The following is a 24,398-nucleotide window of genomic DNA, read 5'->3' on the forward strand; positions in this document are numbered from 1 at the left end:
CTGCAACGACCCAAACTGCTGGGTGGTCTGGCAGTACCAAACGTTGAACTTTATTATTGGTCATTTCAGATCAGAGCACTCAGCTCATGGGTAGACCCACAGTCTACCACGGCATGGAGATTGATTGAATCTGCTATAATATTACCACACAAACTGCAAGACATCCTATTCTCTAGTGTAACAAACAAAACAATAAAAGAGAATTTTGGGCCCATCATTGCTAACTCTATACAAGTGTGGAAGAAAGCAGAACGGTGGATGGGCGGCCCACCTAAATTCTGTCGGAACACGCCACTATGGCATAACCAGAGATTATTATGTGGCAACAAACCATTTAATCAGCCATCTTGGTCATCCCTTGGGGTGAATACATTAGGTGATATATATGATACTCAAGGTCTCTGCTCCATTCAAGATTTAAGATCACGCTTTTAACTTCCTGGGTCCTCTTATTTTGTTTACTTTCAGCTAAGATCAGCATTAAAAACATATGGAGTTCCCTGGAATTCTCCTGTCCCCTCACATCCAATGTTGCAATGGATTGCACCATTACTGGGCAGACCTTCTGTCTCTTTAATATATAGTGCACTGATTCAGCATAGTGCCCAGGCTTTACCAATTGAGTCCATATGGAACAGGGAGTTGGGGAGTTTAAATATAAACCTAGATTGGGAGAGAATATGGTACAATCTAAGTAGGACCTCTAAGAACATAGCTCACCAACTAATTCACTTCAAAACAATACATAGAGCCTACATCACACCTTATAAGAGATTCCAGATGAAATTACAACCTACTCACAATTGTCATATATGTAACACTGCTTCACCTGGAACGTTTTTACACATGTTTTGGGATTGTCCAGTTATCTCTAAGTTCTGGTTGCATGTAAACTCATCTTTAGCGGGTATACTTGACATTTTTTATGTGCCTAATCCTGGTTTCTGTCTCCTTAATGATAATTCTGATATAAATCTTAAGCAAATTCAGTTCAGAATGTTATTCGCAGGGTTTACCTCTGCAAAGAAAACAATTTCGAAAAACTGGTTCTTTCCGGATATGTGTATGGAATCATTCTGGATCCATAGCCTTGTCAACATTGTCAACCTTGAATATACAACTGCACGACTCAATAAGGCGCGACCAGCGACTGTACAAGCTTGGAACTCTTTCTCATCTAGGATAATCTCTTGGTCCAGGGACAACAGATAGGCAATCTTTGTTGTGAACTATACCTGCCGTACATATTTCTGTTGTTTTATGTATTGTCTTATCATAATGTATTGTCTCATTCATCCAATCATTACCACTGTGATGTTTTTCCTTTTTCTTTTCTTATCCTTTATTTATTTATTTATTTATTTATTTATTTTTTCTCCTTATATAGTCACATATGATTTTGGAGATGTCTGTAACCCCCCCCCCAGAAAACAATAAAAATGTTGATCACAAAAAAAAACTATTATTTATACTGTCAAGCCGGTTCTCGCCTCCTCCTTTCCCTTAACCCCTTTACAATGAGATTAAATGGAGAACACATGGAGATTTAAGTCTCCTTCATCTAAAATGTTTTTCCACTTTCTCAGTGGCCTTGGTTACGTTTACATTTACATTTATGCATTTGGCAGACGCTTTTATCCAAAGCGACTTACAGTGCACTTATTACAGGGACAATCCCCTCGGAGCAACCTGGAGTTAAGTGCCTTGCTCAAGGACACAATGGTTCTAGACAATAATGAGTTCTGAGTCATGAATTAAACCAACCAGCTTCAAGATGAATACCCTTTGATTTGAAACAAAAACGTATATAAAAATCATAAAAAGACAGGTACAAAACTGTGTACTTTATAGGAATGCACTACTAATCAATACAAAAAACTGGATTAAACCACTGGAGTTGTATGGATTACATTTATGCTGCCTTTATGTGCTTTTTGGAGCTTGAAAGACCCATTGACTTGCATTATATAGATAAAAACAATTCAAACATGTACTGTATGGAAATATCTGTGTTTGTGTTTCACATCAGAAAGAAAGTCATTTGAATTTGAGACCACATAAGAGTGAGCAAATGATGAGAGGATTATTATTTTTATATAATATTATTTATTATTAATATTATTTGTTTTGGTGAACTATTTCTTTAACCTTCCTTCCTTTATTACTATGTCACTGAGCTCATCGCTGAGGTCTGTCTTGAAATCTTAATACATTATTATTTAAAACGGACAGTTGTGCTGTATATTTTGCCATTTCCTTACCTGTATTGTGCTGCTGCTCTGCCATAGGTTCCTGATGTGGCGAGGCCTGTCAATCAAGTCTCACGAACTTCCCGTCTACTGCAGAAGGGCAATGACATACCTGAGAGGAGAGAAAACAGTAAGTACAAGTCTTCTCTGGTAGAGTTGACAACATGACCGTGCTGTTACATTCTACACAACATATTACACAGCCTCTCGCTTTATCTCATGATGATGACTGAATTACGACTGATGGCAACAAGCGTTCCCTCTTAATACAACAACAGAGATATACTGTACAGTATGCAGCATTTTAATAATCAGCCAGAAGATATGCAACAAAACTCGCTGTACGTGAAGAGAGAATAACCAGCTGTACTTTCTGTGTCCTTTAACAACGGCTTTGAACACGTGCAATTACTTTACAGCCTGCAATGAAGGAAACAAGGTCAAGGCTTTTGTTTTCAATAAATAACATTATTAAAATGTACCATCTACATCACTTTCCTCAAACTATTTATAACATGCAGATTTTAAATAATTGATGTATTCTTTGCATTGAGTCAATAGTTGAGCATGTGACATTTAGATATTGAATCATTTTAACCAATAGCCAAAAAGCTATTTATCAAGTTCCATCCAGCATTATTCTCTTTGATTATCCTGTTTTCCTTTTAAATACTTGGACATTTATGGAAGTCAAATGGGTGGCTATTATCTTGTGTTAGCTCTTGCCATTGATTACGATTTGCTCCTCACTTTTGACATAGGATCAAATCCATGGAATTTAGGATCAAATCTAATCGTATGTAGGTTTTATAAATGATGAGGCCCCTGGTCTTCTTGTAATCAGCTATGTCTATATAGTTGATGACGTGGCATGAGCATAAATACACAGATATGTTTAAAATATGATTGCTATATGAGAGGCTTACGGTAGTTTTTGCTGAGGTGGATTTTGGCAAGATGAAACCCAAAACAGCTGCATTTGTTTAGATGGGATTTCATGCGAATGTGGACTAATCTCACCGAGTGCAATAAAAAATAATAATAATGATTTATAGCCTGCCAGCTTGCAATAACGCTGATTAAAGCAGCTGAGAGTATGAAGATGCACACAGCAGCTCTTGACTGCGCTCAATCCCAGCAGGATCTGTAGCTGAGTTTTAATTTACTCTAATGTCTCCAAACACGTATGACTTTCATACCTTTGTGAAAACACAAAAGGAAAATTGGTCATGTAATGAAAGTGGGCTGTCAAGCTCCAAAAAGGACACGCAAAAAAAAAAAACACACCACGAAACCACAGTCAGAGTTATCGATCACACTATACTCCAAGTCTTCTGAAGACACACAATCACTTTACGTAATGAACAGACTGAAATAAAATCTGATATTCACACTCAAATGAAATCATTGATCAACTACTAATGCAAGCCCACATCAGATATGGCAAGTACGGCGCAGATCTACCGTCTGGTGTTAAACATCATTTCAGTCAGGACCACTTCGTTAAATTAATACTTTTACTGACAATCTGAAGCAATCTGTTGGTGTTGGCCATGCGTTTCTGTTCAAGGCAAACATGTTTCACTGTGCAAATATTTTAATGTGCAATGCTTCATCTTCATTGTGTAAGTGATCATGTGCTATTATTCCTGTAGTAGTCTGAAACTAGTATACAATCAGTCTGATTCATTAATGTGTGTTATAAAGCGGATTCTGGTGTGATTAATATCATGCGCAAAGTGGTTCATTGTTTTATAATGAATTTGATTACAGGGATAAACATGTGTAGCATTAGGTGCATCCAGTTGGTAAAATACAAGCGTTTTCTAATTCAAGGCTCGTATTGTTGTTTCTATCACTTGATAAATGGATTGTTGATCAGAGTTCACGGTATATTCACTGGGGTCAGAAATGGCACTGTTAACAGACTGCTTTTGCCTCTGGAAGAAAAACAATAATTAACAATAAACTTCAACCAGCACAGAAGCTTTGAAAATAACACCCTCACCTCATATTAAATTCATTTTACACTGACCACCCACTTATTTTGAGGCTTTGGTTCCAGAAGGATTTTCCCCATTCATTTTCTTCATAGGGATTTAAAAAAATCTGCAATAAGACGTCAGCCAATCCAACTCACTCCAACAAGGATACTAAAACATAAAATTCAATATAAAAACCGTTTTGAAACAAGAAGTACATAAAATCAAATGATCAAACATATTAGTAGTTTGAGAGTGTAGGGAGATTGACTTAATAACGTCATTCGCAATGCTTCATATGAGTAGGTGGTTGCTGCTGGCCTAAATTTTCGTTTCCATGGTAACCGCAACTTCTCTGATTGGTGGGGCTCTCTCCAGGGTTATGGGTAGTGTAGTTATTTGCTAACAAACATGATTTCTAAAAAAATCACACTGACTTGTGGCTTCTGAAGAAGCTCATAGTAGGTCTACCGTAATTTCAGGACTATAAGCCGCAACTTTTTTCCCACGCATTGAACCTTGCGTCTTAAACAATGATATATGGATTTTTCTCGCTTTCAAATTTTATTTTAAAAACAAAAAACATTCTGTGACGTGCTCAGTTTTTAGGCGGCATGAAGCTATCAAGAGACCAATGAAATTGCCGAACGGGTTAAGGTCAAACAACTTTTTTGGTTTACTGTTTAGATTAAATCGAGCGCGCTCAAACTTCCCATCATTCTGATTACAGTAGTCATTTTGTCACCCTCATCATGGCAAAGACACGGAGAAATGCATATGATGCAGCTTTCAAGTTGAAGGCGATTGATCTGTTGGAAAAGGAAATAGAGCTGCTGCACGGGAGCTTGGTCTTAATGAGTCGATGATAAGACATTGGAAACAGCAGCGTGAGGAATTGACTCAACAAAAGCTTTCTTGGTAGGCTATTGTTTACTGCTAATTTTTAATTTTTTGTTATAAGCCGTGTTTCGTTAAAGCCTATTTATTTTTGTTACAAGCCGTGTTTCGTTAAAGCCTGTGTAAATTTCATTTGTTTCAATGTATCGGTAGGCACCTGCGGCTTTTATACATGTGCGGCTTATTTATGTTTAAAATAATATTTTTTTTTTTTAATTCAGTGGGTGCGGCTTATATTCAGGTGCGCTCAATAGTCCGGAAATTATGGTAAGTTGAGAAGTTTAAATGTTAGAATTGAAAATCAATGTATCTGTGGAAAATGAGATTTTTACTCTTTAGTTCACAGACTATTGGATGATCAGTGCAGTCCACCATGTAAAAACAATTCCAGCTCCGAGGCCAAAGATGAAGTGGGTGAGAAACAGAGGATGAATGTGAAAGAAGAGGCGACTTGTGTTGGGGAAACAACTCATAACTTTAAGTAATTAAACTTAAAGTCAAAATACTCTTTAAAAAAGTAGTTAGCTTCAGTACAATACAAACTACTAACTAAACATCACTAACTATATTGAAGCTACTTACAGCATGGTTAATTTTAGCAAGGGTTAAAAGAATAGGGTGACAACATTAAATGAATCATAGTAGTATATTGTAGTAACCATACTGTAGTGACTAACCATAGTTAATCTTGTAAAAGCCAACATTTATTGACTTTGTCTGCCAAAAATCTGTGGCTATTTTTGTTGATGTATATTTTCTTTCACACCTGTATGAGTTCACCATAGCTAAAACAATTATTTCTGTGAAAACACCCCGGCACCAAACTCCACTTCAGTCCTGTCAGTCATGCTCAACCCAAGTTCAGAGGAGTGACACTTTGGGGCCAGTTAAAGCACACATGGGGCTATTTCTGCAGTGAGAGTGAGCCTAAAAAATATTACTCTGATACAGAATGGCAGACTGTTAGCCGCTGGCATGTCACAAGGTGTGCTCAAAATTTTTTTTACATTGTTGAGCCCCGTTCACACTGCCAGCAATTTGCAGCAACAAAGCTACCTGAATTTGTTCATTTTTAATGGGAGCTGGAACCTTCCTGTGACACGAGGACCAGCGATCACAGGTGAATAGATGTGGGTGTTTTCAGCGACAGGACAAAGTTGAGAAATGTTTATCTCTATGCAAATGTGAAACAACATGATGCAGCGACTACAGATGGTAGTGAAGACAGTGGAGCTCCTGTCATCTGTCTTCTGTGAGATGGAGATGTTAATCCTTGCAGAGTCTCGATTTTCTATGATATGTCTCTAACCATATACAAGCACAATCTAAAAAAATTGAAAGTGATTAAAAACATGTCTGAGATCATGTGGTGCATGTTAGACAATTAATGTGACAATTTGATGTGGTCTGAAGAAGGCTTTTTGCCTCATGCAGGAGTGGATGCTCACCTGATTTTATATCCATCTATCTATTTATATTATATCTATATCTATATATATATATATATATATATATATACACTCACCTAAAGTATTATTAGGAACACCATCCTAATACTGTGTTTGACCCCCTTTCGCCTTCAGAACTGCCTTAATTCTACGTGGCATTGATTCAACAAGGTGCTGAAAGCATTCTTTAGAAATGTTGGCCCATATTGATAGGATAGCATCTTGCAGTTGATGGAGATTTGTGGGATGCACATCCAGGGCACGAAGCTCCCGTTCCACCACATCCCAAAGATGCTCTATTGGGTTGAGATCTGGTGACTGTGGGGGCCATTTTAGTACAGTGAACACATTGTCATGTTCAAGAAACCAATTTGAAATGATTCGAGCTTTGTGACATGGTGCATTATCCTGCTGGAAGTAGCAATCAGAGGATGGGTACATGGTGGCCATAAAGGGATGGACATGGTCAGAAACAATCCTCAGGTAGGCCGTGGCATTTAAACGATGCCCAATTGGCACTAAGGGGACTAAAGTGTGCCAAGAAAACATCCCCCACACCATTACACCACCACCACCAGCCTGCACAGTGGTAACAAGGCATGATGGATCCATGTTCTCATTCTGTTTACGCCAAATTCTGACTCTATCATCTGAATGTCTCAACAGAAATCGAGACTCATCAGACCAGGCAACATTTTTCCAGTCTTCAACTGTCCAATTTTGGTGAGCTCTTGCAAATTGTAGCCTCTTTTTCCTATTTGTAGTGGAGATGAGTGGTACCCGGTGGGGTCTTCTGCTGTTGTAGCCCATCCGCCTCAAGGTTGTGCATGTTGTGGCTTCACAAATGCTTTGCTGCATACCTCGGTTGTAACGAGTGGTTATTTCAGGCAAAGTTGCTCTTCTATCAGCTTGAATCAGTCGGCCCATTCTCCTCTGACCTCTAGCATCAACAAGGAATTTTCAGCCCACAGGACTGCCGCATACTGGATGTTTTTCCCTTTTCACACCATTCTTTGTAAACCCTAGAAATGGTTGTGCGTGAAAATCCCAGTAACTGAGCAGATTGTGAAATACTCAGACCGGCCCGTCTGGCACCAACAACCATGCCACGCTCAAAATTGCTTAAATCACCTTTCTTTCCCATTCTGACATTCAGTTTGGAGTTCAGGAGATTGTCTTGACCAGGACCACACCCCTAAATGCATTGAAGCAACTGCCATGTGATTGGTTGATTAGATAATTGCATTAATGAGAAATTGAACAGGTGTTCCTAATAATCCTTTAGGTGAGTGTATAACCAATTGAATTTGCTACTGTTTGCCAGTATGCATATTAGTAACATGGACACATTTGTTTGCATTTTATTTTGAAAGCATACATACGTATAAGTTAACTTGGAAAAACTGAAAAAACTGAGTTCAGAAATACATTTGGGGAAACCACACATAATTAGATTTTATTAGCATACAGTAACATTGAGTTATCCTGTTGGTAGACATACAGGCCTGTATGTGTGTGTTGAGTCAGATAGTCTGCCGTTTACACTCTCAGTGCATTTACAGTAGATGGCCAGATCTGTAAAGAGCATTCCTTGATTATGCATTTGGTGCAATATATATCAGGGATAGTCGACATTCGGTTAACCGTTGGACACAGCACTATTCCAATATCAAAATCACGATTCGGTTGATCTACGTATGCAATAGAGGTCTTCAACCTCACGAGCTCGATGAGTTCCGACAAACCGTCTGGATTTCCGGCAGGGTGTGGTTCGGCTTTTCAAGTATAGGGCGAGTTAGGGGCTGTTCAGACATGCTTTTGCGTACATCTGCGCTGTTTTTCTGCACAGGATCGGCGCATTTTATGACACAGAGTAAAGTTAAACAGACCTGAATTTTAAAAAAATCCATCTCGAAACACCTGTGTTATGTTTCATTCGCTGTGCTGTGTTCTGAAGAACAGTGGCCTACTTTATGTGATTATTACACCATTAAACATGATTCCAGTTTGTTTTTCACCAAGCAACGTTTCAGCGCTTGATAAAAGGAAGGACAGTGTTTTTCCCCTTTTGCTACTATATATTTAGCGCAATAATTAGACAAGTTCAGTGTAATTACATTATAAACCAGACGAAAAAACGATTAACCGTTCAAGAAAACCAAATGCACATCCCAAATAGATATACATAATTTTCTCTCCAGAATATTCATTGTTATTGGCAGAACCAATGATCTTATGCCAACATGGAATGACATGGAACAAATCTTTACTGTTATGCAAACAGCCAGAACTCGGAACGCCTACTTGCGACTGAAAACTACAGCGACATCACAAGCGGTATGAATAGGGCTTTAGAGACAGCTCAAAGACTGGGCAGGTATAAGATGATCTCGCTGGCGTGTGGGTGAGGCTGTCAGAGGACAACTGGTGTGAGATTCTAAGACGACAACCCCCTCTGACCTGATGTCAGCTGTAAAGCAGCATGGGAGATATTGATATTGCATATTTTTTAATTGCTTCAGAAATAGTAACTGCAATAATCTGTCATGATTTGTAATTATTTATGGATAATTCGTCATCTTCTGGACAAACACAACAGAGATGCACCTTTAACTGAATAGAACTAAGGCTCACTATCAGATCATTTCATGTTTGAAGTCATTTAATTTATTTGATACCGATGTGAGTGAAAGTGGTGTTTTCAGAGTCGGTTATTGTTTACTCTATACTTAGTCCATCCATTTCCATCAGTTTGATCCCTTCATGCCGATGTGCGGACCAATAGTAAACTTTTAAAAATATGAGTGCTTTATACACTCTTTGACAGGGCCGGCGCTACCTATAGGCGAACTAGGCAGTTGCCTAGGGCCTCGGCCTTGGAGGCGGGGCCTCTAAAACATACACATGCTTAACCACCAATCAAGAGCAGCAAAATACTATGCTGTTTGTCCATTGGATATAACAATTGTCATTCACCTGTAGTTAAACCAATTAATATCACCGTTTACATGCGAGTCACTCCCAACCTCTGAATTTATGAATGATGAGGTTGTAGATGAATAAAATCCAACTTTTCTGCAAATTTATCTGATGGCGCCTAAGCGAACTAATCCTTCAGGTGCTGCTAAGAGTAAGGCTAAGCAGGCACGCAAAGAAAGTGCAGCTCGTGATTCAGGTAACATCTATTTTTGAGTGATTGTAATGTATTGTAAAAAATAAACTGATTCTAACGATCAGCGTCATTTTGAGATAGATCATTTGACGGTTATTTCCAGTTCAAAAGAGCACGAGCGCCGTTGATGGACTGAATTCGCTTCTGACACTTTGAATCCGAGCGTATGTAGCTACAATCGATTTCCAGCCCTAGTCAGGAGCTGACTCGCAAAACACTACAGAAAAAGTCAAGTTTGTCAGTCAAAGAGCAAACGCACTATACTAAAGCATTGTTTATTATGTTTTAAAACAGTCTGTATATCTTCTAAAACGCAGATGTTTAGCCTACATTAACTGCTCTAGTCTACCATAATAGACTATAGACCATAATAGACTTCATTTTTTTCGTTTTCCAATCATAAATACTGTTGCAATATTTATTGAAAATAAGTATGCAATCTTAAGCATATGAATAAGCACACAATTACAGTTGACGAAATTAACTTGTCTTTTCACTTCCACTAGCAGCTGATTTGTGTATCATGAGGTATTTCTCTACAATACATACCTAATATGACTATATTTAGTCTATCAAAAACAAAAATGTTCATTATCCCAAATAGTGGGTTAGTGAGTTACCATAAATAAATTATTGAACAAATTACTGCAAAAAACTTCCTGACTGCTAAAAAGACTTTTCTGACTTTTCAGATGATTTTTTTTTTGTTTACCTTAATTAAAGTTACATTAATATGCACATTTAAGTAAAAATATAAAAATACTGATAACAGGTTTTGTATAAATAAAATGGTTAGGAATCATATTTGTTTTCAAGTCTTAAAATTTTATTAAATTATGTTTTATTAACAAAGTTCGGGAGGAGCACATTCAGATAATCAACGAGATAAGAGGTATATATACTGCAGACTTACCTCTGTTCATTGACAGTTTATCAGCATCCCTCCACCGCCCCATCTCCTCACTTTGATTTTTAATAATCTCTTATTGGATGTAAACAACACAATCCAAAATACAATGCAATCCAATGTAATACTGTGTAAATCTGGCCAAAATTCAGAGCCTGGAGCCCTCCCCTGGACAGCATGCCAAATACGCATAATCTTTACTCTATTTAATTTGATGTAAGTGTGAACTCTTGAATTCTGAAAGGTGGAGGGGAGGAGGGCATGGCGGGGGGCCTCCAACATACATTTTGCCTAGGGCCTCCAAATGTCTAGAACCGGCCCTGCTCTTTGACCTCATATGTTGAAATTGTCATGTGCATTTTGTTGATTCGTGTTTATCATATCTTTTATTTTGAAAGTTTATTTCCTGTTTCATGTCATGTGTCCCTAGTCATGTGATTCCTGTTCCCTCCATGTTCATGTGTCTTGTTTTCATTGGTTTATTGTTTAATTATCTTGTTATCAGTTCTGTCTGTTCATTGGTTCCCTCGTCGTTGTTCTCCCATGTCTATGTATTTAAACCCTCATGTTTACCATTTTCCTTTGTCAAGTATTGAATGTGAATGTAACTTTGTTGTTGTTGTTGTTGTAGCCAAGCCAAGCCAAGCCATAGTCAAGTCATGTTATGTTTATATTAAGTCTCAAGTTTATGTCAAGTCTAGTTTTTGTCAAGTCAAATTCATGTTCACGTTTATAGTTAGGGTTTTGGATTGCACGTCTGTAAATAAAACTGCACTTGGGTTCTTCACTTCATCATCACTGTCTTCATCATTTCCAACAACATTACAGTAATATGTTTTGTTTAATTGTTGTACTGTCATATTTTCTCATCCAAAGACAAGAAAACGCCACTGATACAAACATCATGAGCTCCTGATGGCGATGCCAGCTGCTCAATTGCAAATGTCCAATACAACATTACAATGTGTTATCAATGACTTCATGCTGCATTCTATGAGTAATATTCACATAAGTAAATGTTTAAACCGCTCAATGTTTACGTTCTTCATTCATGGTGCTAATGCTAACATGCTATATGTACATTTCAATGCTTTTATTACAAACTCACCTACATTTATACACTTATTCCAACACAGATATCTTGCTTGGTAGCTCACCTAACTTACCTAACTCATATGACTTAGAGTTGGAGGACTATGGTTCAAGTCCAGCCATGAATTCAAGCTGCCACAGGACATTAGAGTCATAGAAGTGACATGAAATGAGGAGGTTGCTTCATAAAATGTGCTTTTTCATTTTGCTTCTGCATTTTAAAATGCTAATGGTTAGATTTAGGCATTGACAAGGTAAGGATTTATTTTTTTACTTCTCATATGTATTTTAAAACACTAACGGTTAAGTTTAGCCATTGATTTGGTAAGGATGTCTTTTTTAAACATCATTTATATTTTAAAACATGATTGGTTAGGTTCAGGCAAACATTTTAGGTTAGGGAGGTATGTTTTAAAAAAAATATCTACAATTCACCTAAAAATTGTATCTGAATGTGACACCATTTTACTCTCAATTGGCGCACAATTTATTTCCAAGCATGGCACTCGAAAGTAAAGCATACATGTTAAAATTAAGTGTTATATAGTGTATCTTTGTACAAGATTAATGTAAAGGGAAATACTTGTTTGTGTTTAATGTTTTGTAGTTATTTTGTAGTTACATGTTAAAGTTTTGCGGAGTTACCATTATGAATAGTGGAGCTTGAGATTATCTTTTTGACAGATTCAGTATTAGATAATTCTACAGTCTATTGATAAACCTTTTGAGCAATTGCTATGCTAATCAAAGCATGTCTTATCCAGTAGCATGCATTCGGCATGCTAACATTCACTGTACTAGCTTGTTCTAGCTAGGTTGCCTCTATTTACATATTAAAGTTGGTAAACTACATGGTAATTTTAAGTCAAATTTAAAGTTAAGTACCATTAGAGTACCAAGAGTTTATAGTTATTCAATATTTCACATAAAGAAAAAAATCAACATGCATGAGTAGAACAAAAATACGCTACAGCAGGTGTATTAATCTGTCAGTGCTAATGAAGAATAATGTACATATTTCAGTAAGAATAGCTGGTTGGTGCCCATGTCTCTGGGGCACCTTTACACATTAAAACACCTGTCCACATGAAACGTCACATGTAGAGGAGGTCAGGGATAGAGTCTGACCATTTTCAATGAGGGTGCTTTTGTTATGCACATACAACTACACAATTAATCATGTAATGAGTTTGCACTACAGTTGTCCGTCCCTTAAATAAACAGGGTTGAAAATATTCTGTCATACTCTATTCTACCTGTTGTTAAAGCAATGTGTTGAGAGTTCTGGGCTTTTTCTCTTTATTCAGTTCTCACAGTGTGAAATGAAAACAGACAGAGTGGTGTTGCGATCTAATCACTCGATTTAACGATCGATCTCTTCCGGTCTAATTGAAACGGTTTCTCCATTCCTCTTTCGTTCTTCACTTCTAATCCCTGTTAGCATCCTTCTCTGAGGAAAAGTAGGGAAACACAGAAGATCAGATCCCATTTTTATGATTGAAAGCATTTTATTAAATGACGCATCAACGTTTGATTAACACAACCTCCCATGTAATATGTAATTGCCGTTTTCCATGTGATCTGATCGCAGTGGAGATGCATTTAAATGGGGCCTTTCTCTCATCATACGCCTACAGGAAGTCAGCAGCACTTTGTGTCATCTTGCAAATGAACGGCATTGTCGTGTCAGAGGATCAGATTGAAAGTGACAGTGTAGCTAATCGACAGAACATCACGGCCAGTGGATCGCTTAAAAATAAGTACATCTGGAATTTCATAATGAAGAATAAATTGGTTTAAAATTTTATCATCAAAGCGTTTTGATATGTCTCAATTTCATAATGTAATTTTGATCAGAATATGGAAATAAAGCCGTCCCTTGAATGTTCTCAGTGTTGAGTAACAGCAAATGAGAATCTCATTAAGTAAATAAATATTGCTTAATTTTATTATCTGCTAAAAACCTTTGTCAAATTTCCTGAGAAGTACTTTAAATAATGTTGTATTCATTAACATAAGACAAGCACATCAGTTAACATGACCTAACACTTCACAATATTTTAACTAATATTAATAAGTGCTGTAAATGTTGATTTTAACAAATACGCATAAATGTTTAACATTACAAATTCCCATCTGTTACCTTCTGGCTATACAACACAAATTATTAATTCTTTAAGGGACCTGAAAGTCAAATGCTCATTTCTAGCTAAAAAACAGCCACTCAGTTTAAACTATCCTGCAACGTGAACTGTATTGCATTATTCTACATCCAGTTTTCATGAACTCATATTAATTGAGAGACTGCATGGAAATTTTGATCGGAATTAATTGCATACCATTATCAACTGAGAAAGGCCCCTAAATTAAGGTAATTTAGAATAATTAAAATAATTATAAATATATTTAGTGATGTCAAAAGTGCTGGTCTTTTGGTACCAAGTCGGTACTAAAATAAAACAATGTCACGATACCAGTGTTTCTGAAGTACCGGTAGTACCAATCACCGACTCAATTCGGTGCTCATGATAGCTTTCTGAGCATATGCTCTGTTACTCTTTTTACATTGAAATGCACAATTAATCAAATTAAAATCATGACATGTCCTAGTAAGATTATTAAACACCAAAAGACTGCAATCTTCGTCTGCCTGAGCATGAATATGTGAAGCTGACCGCTCATAACTCCGAATTCCAAAGGATCATGAGCGCTGTGTGTTATATGAGATGACAGAACAGAGTACTCCTCCACTATGAAGTGCGCAGCACATGCAGACTATATTATGGATGTCGCGGTTATACAGTTTCACTATTAACTGTGATTAAAAATGTCACGGTTAATTGAACCATAATAATTTTTAATCTACGGTTGAAAACGTGAAATGTTTTATTAACATCTGGCAAAAATATTATTCGCTTGCGCTTGTGCCAGACTGATTCATGCAGCTGTTACTATGGTTATGGACTGTGTTCGCATGGTGCATGGTCAGGTGTCGTGGACTGAACTTTCAATTCACATGAAACCTGGGGCTTAAACAGAGGACTTCAATCTACCACAATCCTATCCACTGAAAAAAGTGACTTAAATAATCAATCTGAGAGCATTTGAATGACCAAGGGTTCCTGAAGATGATGGATGTATTACAGACAGTCACAGAAGATATATAAAAGATTCACATCCTACAAATGGGACAGGATGTTCCACTAGTCATCCAACAACCAACTAGTGATGTATTGAGGGATGCAAGCGTGCTGAAAAGTGTGCGGTGCATTGCGTGTAGTTACTAGCCGCGTGGTAAACTTTGAGAAGTTGCATCTTAAATCATCCTCGTTATTTTTATTTGTGTACAAATTCACCGCATTCAACAATATATTTATGTTCCCGTTACTATACATAGTCCACAGTTTTATTTGTAAAGTGTTGTAGACCGTATTTTTATGGAGTCTGTTGCCGGTTCTTTATAATGGGGTGTCTGACAGACAACGGATTTCTTTACTAAACTGTTGCAGTAGAAAAAATGGCTGGATGTTGTGAAATACATGTTGTGAACCCACAATAATCTTGCAGTTCTGGAGGGATTCCAGGCACTCTGGTTTCATGGATGCAGATAAGCGGTGTTGTGCCCTATGTTAGAGTCTTTTTTGTTTTTTACCTCGTATTTATATTTTTGTATTTATCAGTTTTCCTTTTGTATGGCACTTTAAATCCCTAAGAAATGCATCCACCAACACCTTCAATTGTGATATATGACTTTTTTCTTCTTCTCAGAGCTGTTATATAATAAGAAAATGTGGAAATAATTGCAAAAGCGGTTAACCACAATTTTTTGTCAGACATTAATCGTATATATTAAGTATATAAAAAAAATTTTTTTTGTAATCTGATTACATAATCCAGATAACATGTAATATGTTACTACCCAGCATTGTTTATACAAGTATAAACAACTAAACCTAAAATGATGATAAAGAAAAAAAGGTCATGTCATTGTGCATTTGTCAACTACCTGCCCACAGAATTTAGAAATGTCTGCAGATTTCTTCAAAATTGGAACACACCCTCTACAACACCATACATATCTTCACCCCTGATGTGTTTGTTTCTTAAATAATCTGGCTAATTTGATAATGCGTTCAGCATCTAATAAGACGGTAATACTCTTGGCTGTGCTTAGCACACTTTACTATGTGGAAATCCATTCCACAGAAATCACAGATCTCACCCAAAACGAGCACAAAAACTCAGGAGATTCTGGGCCGACTCATCACACATTTTTGACAAAGATACAATAGCCCCCAAAAAAGTTTTTAGAAACGAAGAGGAAAAGCTCATGTTTCAAAATGGTGGACAATGACAATGGGACGATCTCAACCTCACAGTCATTTCACTGAGTGCAGCACACAGCTGAACACAACACACACATCTGAGGTCACATACAGTCACCTTCTTACTGGGAAAGTACTGAACTATAATCAGCTTACATCTGTCCAAGCATTATAATTCTATAGGGAGGCAGAAAATGATCTCATGTGCTGCTTTGAGCACTCTTTTAAAATGGTCATGAAACACAAAAACAAATTTTTCGGGAAACTAACAGTTAGGAACATGTTGTGCGTCATTGAAACAATGACAGCACTCATTATGTTTTCACTAAGAGAAACATGGTTCATGGTGGCAATGTCTGCTCTTGCAATGTTCTCACTTGATTCTCAAAGACTGAACAAAATATCGAAATCTTCGATTTGCAACTGTTCTACAGGTCCCATGATTGATATACAGCAAAGATCCCCAGAACTCATTTGTTTTTGTCTTCACTTACATTTTGATGTTCAGTCATCTCTGTTGTGAGTTAATGTGCTTAAGACTGAATTATTGCTGCATCTGGGTAAACAGTGCACAGACTTCATTGTAGTTTATTATCATGCAGTAAGATAGTGATTGATGTGTCCCTCCCTTCCAAATCCAAACACAAGTGGACAGAGAAGACACATTTAAGGGACAAGGTGTAAACAGTGATGTGTCTAACCAGACCATATGCTATCAGATCACCCGAGATGCATATTAATACCAGGTGCAAACGGGGTCTAAGTCTGCCTCTTGAAATTAGCATGCATGCTTTGTTATATGCATGTGAAACAAGCTGTGTTTTCTCATAGCTTCATTCAAATCAATTTCATGTCAAACGCCCAAATACAGAAACACTTGTCCAGTGCTCTCTCTCTCTCGTTAAGACAGGTTTGTGATGAAACGGGGGGAAATGAAATAAAAAAACTGCCAAAGTATGCAGTCTGTGAAGTGAAATTCAATCTACGAGTATACGAGCCCTGCATACCGATGAAACGCTCATAGGCGAAGCACAGTAGGGATTAAGGTCAGCGTTCAGAGAGGAGGAAACATGACCCTGATATGTATTGCTGCTTTCATGTCATTTCCAGGAATGAAATTTCTCAAATCTTAGCCACCCTAATCTTTCTGTTATCACTGAGAAATGATGGAGAGTATAATATGATGTTTACTGTTGCTGGATGTTCCTTTGTGGTGTGCTACGTGGTTTGGATAAGACAGCAATAATAGCATCTCTTCTGAGCTTGCAATCCAATTTCACTTATCTTAAGATTCAGTGGCCTCGAGCTGAGACTTTCTCTATCCAAACTCAGCACTGGGATCTATGAGCTCTCTGTAACAAGAAAGTCAGTTTCCAAAAACGGTGTGGTAAAATACATCTCACAATGATGATGATATACTGAGTTTGCTCACAGTCCTAAATGACCGCAGACTGCATGCAATGAGGAGCCGCTAGTTTTCAGGAATAAAATCTAAATTAGTGCAGTTTATTTCTATGAGTCAGCTGTGGAGGTGTTTGTCTGTGACTCTTAATGGTTTTTGTCCCAGAGGAGAGAGTGTATGAAGACTCACTCCAGCTACTCTCAGACATCAATTACAGTACATCAAGCCCTGCCGCCACACTCTTCCTCACTAACATCACTCAGAAAAATATTTAACACACCCCTTTCTTTAAAAGTACATTTTAAATGAAACAAATGAATAGGGCTGGGAATGTAACGTGGTTATTTAGTTTGATTAATAATAAAAAAAATACATGCAAATTCTGTAATAAGGAATCCAAAAGCAATTTAGAAAATACAAAAAGTGACTTTGAAGTCAAAATATTGTTGGTTTTATTTCCATATCACTGAACACAACCCTTTTTACTGTCCCAACTTCCCTCTGCACTATTTTAATTGTTGGTTTATGTACTCGTCAGACAGATGCCTTTGGAGCGTCTCACAAGTTATCAGCATCTCTAGTCATAAGCGCTGTGTTTTTAGGGAAATGTGTCAAATTAAACATAGTTTGAAACTTTGAAAATCACCTCTCGAGATCACTGCACTCTGTTGTGGTCATTTGAGCTGTTATTGACCACAAGAGCGCGTCATCGGTGGAAGGTTGTCATTTATATGCATGAGGAAAGTCATACCTGACTGGACGATTCAGTAATATTAATCAGGAAAGCGCTAGTTGATTGGCCAGAGAAACTGTAACCCAAGCCAATCCCTTTAACCCAACCCTAAAGAGTGATGGTGGCGTAGTGGGCTAAATCACTAAACTGTGACATTAAGTCACTAAACTAAACATTGTGTCCTTGAGCAAGACACTTAACTCCAGGTTGCTCCGGGGGGATTGTCCCTGTAATAAGGGCTCTGTAAGTCGCATTGGATAAAAGCATCTGCCAAATGTATAAATGTAAATGTAATAAATCAGATAAATAAATATGTAAAAATCTTCCCTAGCCATCCAATGTTTTTGTTGCCAATCGCTGGTTTGACGTAGCGTGTTGTCTGTACAGCTGAAGTCTCGCTGACTACCCCTACTGTAGACTACGGCTGAAACGATTAGTAGTCATTATCGAAAACGTCGACAATAAAAAATTGGCAACAAAAAGTTTCGTTGTCGAATAGTCGTCTGATTTCATTTAACACAACATGAGATCTTTTGAAGCGCTAATGATGCGGGAGAGCAGCACTTTAGCTCGCACTTGATTGAGGAGAGGAAGAAAGAACAGCTCAATAAACAGATTAAGGCGCACTGTCCCGCGCGGAGACGCTCATCACTGGCGCACGCTCGCTGCAGCTAGATTTTGTTTCTAGTGATTGCTCGCGACATAGTGAATTATAATATGAGTGTCACGGTGTGTATCTTATGGTGAAGAAAATCAGCAATACACAGCTCTATAAAGAAGATAGAGTTTGTTTTTTTAGTTAAAGATGGATCGAAATCAAGTGAACAAAATGGTGAGAGGGTGTAATCTTACCCCATAATACAATGCTTTTTTTGGTTTGTTTTCTAATATAAATATCTAAAACTCCTTATGTACATTTACTTAAGCAGCTATACTGCAGAAGAACAAATTGTTATTGGAGAATTTTCAATATAATATTTAATTCATTTCAATATTTAAATATTTTAAAATATCAAAATATCCTTAAAACAAGATATATTTACCAACATATAAGATATTTAGACTTGTTTTAGAGCAAATATCTTAAATATGACTATATTAGTCTTTACTGCACTGGCAGAAGTATGAACAAGTGAAAAAATAAACTTAACAAAATACACTTATATTTAAGATGCATTCTCTTAAAGTAAGTCTAAATATCTTATATATCTTCTCAAGTAAATTTATCTTGTTTTAAGGATTTTTAGACACTGTAAAATAACAATAAGTTTCACCATTTCAAGATAAAATAAGATAACAATAGGATTTTTTGCAGTGAAATTGTTAATGAATTAAACTTTTTCCACCTTTAATTCAGTGAATGTCATTTAGAGGTATTTTTAAAAGATGATTTTGTCCTCTTTAAAGTTATTAAGCACATTTAATACAACCTTTTAAGTCGGGCACAAGCTGAATAGTCGGTTAAGAGCTAATGATTAACCATTGTAATAATCGCCCGAATAGTCGAATAATCGTTCTAATAATCAATTATAAAAATAATCGTTAGTTGCAGCCCTACTGCAGACGCACATTCACAAAAACATCAAGCTTGAACTGATGGCAGGAACATTCTTCATTACAAAATGTACATACAGGTTGTGGGCATTTTTTAACATATTATTTTTCATATAATTAATCACATTAAATATACATGTTAACAACTTTTAGCAGTAGTGTTAAAAGCCCTCCAACATTATGAAACTCTATCCCACAATCCCTCTGTGACCTTAATACCATACATAATTTCATAACCCACCTCAAAACATATCTCTTTGCCCTGTGTAATTCTGACTCTTAATTGATCTGTTCTTGTTTTTTTTATATATTTGCTTGCTATTTGTAAGGCAACCTTGAGTTTGTAGAAAGGTGCAATATAAAATAAACTTTATTATTATTATTATTATTATTATTATTATTATTAACAATTAACGACAGCCCTAATTTTTTGGATATATAATATATTTTTCAAATGTGTATGTAAATTAATATTTTTTCTTTATCACAATTTCCCCCCCTAAATTAAACTGTTTTGCATATTGTACTGTATATAATTTTTTATTTCAGTTGTACCCCTTTAAAGAGGTCTGTGATGACTCAATAAAGCATTGCCCTTCAGACTGAGTGAGTGCCAACTCATTTAGAAGTGCTGTTTGGATATCTCCAGCAAATTAACATTTTATGTGGCATTAAACAGATACACCCATGGCAGAGTCAGCAGAAAACGATTTCTCCGGACGCTCTGGCCACAGTCACACTCGCTCAGGTCCTTCTCATGTCCGACACAACAAAGGTCATCATTCTGGCCAGAATCTGGGACACCTCTGCCCATGCTTCCATTTCTCTATGCTGTATGAGTGGGTGTACAAGCCTTGCTTACAGCGTAAAACGAATGTTTAAATCTCTTTTATCAGTTCAACTTAACTCTGCCTCCTACTCGAATAGCTAAGAGACATCAAACCTCATTTCCCAATGCACACCATGTGTGAGCAGCATCCAGGGAAAACTATGAAAAATAAATGTTTACACGGAGAAAACTCCACCCACAGGAATTATGTCTGTAACTCATAACCACAAAGTCATCTGCTTAGAAAAGTAGTCCTGCTGCAAAAGGGCTATTTCAACAACTTGACTACTCAAATAACACTTAAAAATGCATGTAAGTGCTTTGAGACAAATATGAGCATCACGTGTCTGCTTTGAAACCCTCAGTCACGTATTTCCTGTTTTGAAATATTTTCGATAGTGGTCATCGACAGTATGTCACAGACGCTGTAAATAGACATACTGTATAGTTATAGACACATTTATATTGGGCATGCTTTTTAATGGAACAATATTCAGAGATTAATTGTGCCTGATTATCAGAAGTCATCACTTTGTTTGTGCCATGTCCAAAAGGGCACATTTAAGAAATATCATTTAAATAAATGTGCGTTTAAATTCAGCAATTGTGCCTACGCTACTTTGAAACTCCATACAATGTAAGTGAATGGTGACCAGAATTCAGAAGCAACAAAATCCACATAAAGACAACATAAAATAATCCATATGACTCCAGAGGTTAAATAAATATCTTCAGAAGTGATATGAAAGGTGTGGGTGAGAAAAAGATCAATATGTAAGTACTTTTTCCTTCACTTCAACTTTCTCCTTGTGTTTTTGGTGATTTGCATTCTTCATTCATATCGCCCCCTACCGGGCAGGAAGGAGAATTTATGATAAAAAAGGAATTAAATATTGATCTGTTTCTCACTCACACCTATCATCTCACTTCTGATATTGATTTAACCACTGGAGTCATATGGATTACTTTTTGATGCCTTTATTTGCATTTTAGAGCTTCAAAATTCTGGTCACCATTAACACACATTAACACATGGACTTATACAGTTCAGTATGTTCAATTCACTGCAGTTTCCAGCCCCCCACTCAACAAATTGAAGGGGGGCTCAGTGGACCAGCGAGAAAGCACCCCTGCCCACACCTATTATATCACTTCAGAAGACATTAATTCATCACTTCTCACTCACACCTATCATATCACTTCTGAAGCTATTGATTTAACCACTGGAGTCTTATGGATTACATTTTTTGCTGCCTTTATGTGGTTTTTGGAGCTTCAAAGTTCTGGTCACCATTCACCTACATTGTATGCACCTACAGAGCTGAAATATTCTTCTTAAAATCTTAATTTGTGTTCTGCAGAAGAAAGTAATTTATACACATCTGGGATGGCATGAGGGTGAGTAAATGATGAGAGAATAAAAATTTTTGGGTCAACTATCCCTTTAAGAGTTTATTTGTATGTGAGGAAACTCTTCACTCAGGCAGTCAGTGTTGATGAAACATCACAGTAAATGAATGAGTGAAGGCATGACAGGGATTTTGCCACTTCTTCAACGTTACACCACCCACAACCAAACGCAGCCTCTCATGAATCACAGAAGTTGCGTAGGTCTGCTCATTACACGCGTATGAAGAGCATCCAACAACAGCAGCAGGATTATGACATTAGAACATAACCTCACTTCTTATGACAAGATGTTTTTCATTCATCTACTGACAAAAAGAAAATGGAATTCATTCTTTTAAGTTGATAAATGTCATGCAATTTAATATGCAGAGATGAGTATAAGACACTGTGTCTCTGTGGTGCTATAAAAAATGTTTGTTTTGAGCAGCACATCCAGCCCAACACAACAACACTGACTTGACCAATGGCGTGAGCTGGGGGCGGGACTAGCTATTTGCTCAACCAATGGAAAATGGATTGAGTGTTCAGAGAACTATTTAAAAACAAAAACAAAAATTGTAATTCGGTTGAGAGACGCTAGTTGCGCAGATATGACACACTTGAGTTTTAAGATCACCTCTATCGCACATGTCTCAGTCCTCTGCAGGACTCTTACTGGCTGTGAAACTCTATTATTTCTATTGAAAACAACTGGCCATATGATAATGTGATTACTTAGAATTCAGTATTTGACAAAGAGCTCACAGTCACTTGCAGTATCTAATACTATCCGTCTATCTGTAAAACTGCACCTGAGACGAAAACATCAAGATAAATTGTGGTTTTGTTACTCATATTTTCATATTGCTAAATAAAATAAAAAGAAAAGTAATAACTGGGTGCTTCTTCAACTACAGGCACTTTTAGCACTTCACAAAATAAAATCTCTTTAAAAAATGTTTCACACTCTCAATAGTTGATTTAAATAGTCTGCTAACAATGTCCAACAGTCTACATACATGCATCACAGGAGATTTATGTCATTCAAGTCATGAAATTTAAAAAAATGAAGCTGATGGAAATTACATTTTTAACACTTTTCAAATAAAACGACAGACTCTTTTGTCTTGCGAAGGCAATTTCATAGCTAACTCATAGCTAACTCACAGAGACACCTGTCTTTAAACATTATTTAAACTTTCCACTAAGGATGGGAAATGAAGCTGAGTGAAGATTATCTGCAAAAAAATTGCCATTCCATGTATGATCTGGAGTACAATTATCCTGCTGTTCTGCCTTCAGACACCAATTCCGAGTAAACTTCCCGTTGCGTTTGGAGGAATGCAATGTGAATGTTGTACAAAGTAACATTTATCTTTTACAATGCTGTCAAAGTGAATATCAGACACAACAGCTCCACTACAACATGGGCCGCCATCTTGATTGTTTTGGTTGAATGGATTGCATGACAACAAATACGTCATTAGTTGTGTTCCACTTCATGCAGACCGATCGGCGTCGGACTTGAAGCAGTGCATGTGAGTTAGAAACTTGAAACGGCGCCACCACAGCATCACCATGACATCAAAGTACCGTGAGAGCGATTCAAGGACATCCGGCTGGCGCGGCCGCTACAGGTGCTCCAGAGGAGCTGCACAAGCTCTGATTCTCGATTAGCCAGACTTACAATGTGACAACGGTGACCATTTTTAATGGTCTGGTCTGATTTCACATACTACTCTTACTACTTCTGCTATATCAGGCTTGACAGCTCTCTTTTCAAATCCTCCCCGACTGCAACCGGCAAATCTCGCCGATAGGTAAGAGGTAAAGGCATAGGTAAATCGAGATGGGGGTTTGGGTCCTTTAGGGATCCTAGAAAAAATTATATTGGTAAAATCTAAGGTAAGAGGGTCTTTCTCGTCTCCTAGTGATGTTGACTGGAGAGACAGTGGATTGAATGACTTTCAACTATGCACACTTAGGTGTTTGACTGTGGATTTACAGACATCGGGACTTGTTAACAGTATGATTGGGTATTGTGGGGAAGTAGGAATATCACCCATTATTAATATCGACCAATAACAAATTTTGTTATAGGTCCGGAAAAATATTTTTACACTGTTCCTTGCAAAATCAAACAGAATAGCAGGGAATGAGACGGATGTAGACAATTATAGCATGGAGTTTAGTGAGGAAGATGGGGTGGGGGAAAGTGAGTGGGAAGAGGTGAGAGGATGTAAAGCCATGAAGGCAAAAAGTCGTAAGAGAAAAGAAAGAAAAGAGGCATCTAGCACAGGTGAGTCAAAAAGTGAGGTAAGAGAAGATGAGGAGAAGAACCCGAAGGCAGGATTAATGAATGTAGTGGTAAGATTTGAAGGGGAAGTAAAGCAAATTGATCCGCTTAAATTAACAAAAA

General features: G+C 37.2%; 1 protein-coding gene across 2 annotated transcripts in view; it reads right to left on the reverse strand.

Annotated features, from left to right (window-relative positions):
* lrfn2b (leucine rich repeat and fibronectin type III domain containing 2b) overlaps positions 1 to 24,398 on the reverse strand; it is a 175,906-nt gene that overhangs the window by 54,584 nt on the left and 96,924 nt on the right. For both annotated transcript variants that reach the window (XM_052098723.1, XM_052098724.1), the window contains one exon: positions 2,262 to 2,361. The gene's annotated coding sequence lies outside the window, so the exon portion shown is untranslated. The remainder of the gene's footprint in view (positions 1 to 2,261; positions 2,362 to 24,398) is intronic.

This window comes from Xyrauchen texanus, chromosome 30 (genome assembly GCF_025860055.1).
Source record: "Xyrauchen texanus isolate HMW12.3.18 chromosome 30, RBS_HiC_50CHRs, whole genome shotgun sequence".
Classification (NCBI taxonomy): domain Eukaryota; kingdom Metazoa; phylum Chordata; class Actinopteri; order Cypriniformes; family Catostomidae; genus Xyrauchen; species Xyrauchen texanus.